Source organism: Alligator sinensis, unplaced genomic scaffold (genome assembly GCF_000455745.1).
Source record: "Alligator sinensis unplaced genomic scaffold, ASM45574v1 scaffold821_1, whole genome shotgun sequence".
Taxonomy (NCBI): Eukaryota; Metazoa; Chordata; order Crocodylia; family Alligatoridae; genus Alligator; species Alligator sinensis.
In genome coordinates, this window is record NW_005843270.1 from 106,852 (window position 1) to 107,983 (window position 1,132).

The window sequence follows — 1,132 nt, forward strand, 5'->3', positions numbered from 1 at the left end:
CGGCGTCCGGGCGCGTCGGGCCGGCGGCTCCGGTCTGTGGCATCGGGACAGAGCACGTGGGAGCAGGGCCACGACCGTGCACCCCGCACAGTACCGCCCCCCACTCCCCACTGCAGGCACCGCTGGGCAGGGGACAGAGCCCGGGTGCCGATGCTGGCAGGGCCCAGCCGGTCCAGGCCACGCTTCCTCTGTGGGCACAGCCCCAGCCTGGCACGGAGCTGCAGTGAGGGCAGAGCTGATGTGCACGTGTGCGTGTGCACGTATGTGTGATTGTGTGTGTGAGTGCAAGCATTTGTGTGCATGAACATAGGTGTGAGTGTATGTATTTGTGTCTGTGAGTATGTGCGAGTGTGTGTATTTGTGTGTGTGTGTGAACATTTGTGTGTAAGCATGTGCACATGAGCATGTGTGTGTGTGTGAGCACCTACTGCAGTCCACAGGAGGAGCAGGTGTAGCTTTGCATGCGTGTGTGCACTGCCTCTCAGTGGTGTGTCTAAGCGTGCATGCACACATGTGATCACTGCACCCTGGTGCATGGTCTCACTGCTCTATTGTGGTGTGGGGATCGCATGGACAAAACCATTGCGCCTTCCTGGGGTGACTGCCTGTGGCTTGTGTGTGCGCACATGCACATGTGGGTCTGAGTCATGTGTGTGGGTGGGCACATGTGTGTGCATATGTGTCTGTTTCAATGTGTGTCCATGCATCGGGGGGTGCGCACCCCGTGGACATGTGTGTATGCAAATTCATGGGTGTGTAATCAACTGATCCCTGCCCCTGCGTGCTGGGCATGTGCACACATGCCTGCTTTCAGTGCAATGTGGACACGTGTGTGCGAGCCCTACCCCATGCCAGGCTATGTGCACTTGCATGTGCGGGCACTGGGGGATCTGCACAGCAGTGGGACACGGCACTGCCCCATGGAGGGGCTGGAGACACAGTGCGGCCGGTGCCCTTCACCGGCACAGAGCCCCCAAGACCCTGGGGCATGGCCCTGCATACTCAGAGACCCCCAGGTGGCACGTGGTGGCAGGGGGCACCCAGTGCCCCTCAGTTCTCACGGCAGCCCCCAGACTATCGCCCCACACTGCTGTCACACACGCAGCCCCTCTGGTGCCCCATAAGCCCCCAC

At 60.7% G+C, this 1,132-nt stretch overlaps 1 protein-coding gene across 1 annotated transcript in view; it reads right to left on the reverse strand.

The window, feature by feature from the left end:
- LOC102380714 (indian hedgehog protein) overlaps positions 1–1,132 on the reverse strand; it is a 4,076-nt gene that overhangs the window by 1,660 nt on the left and 1,284 nt on the right.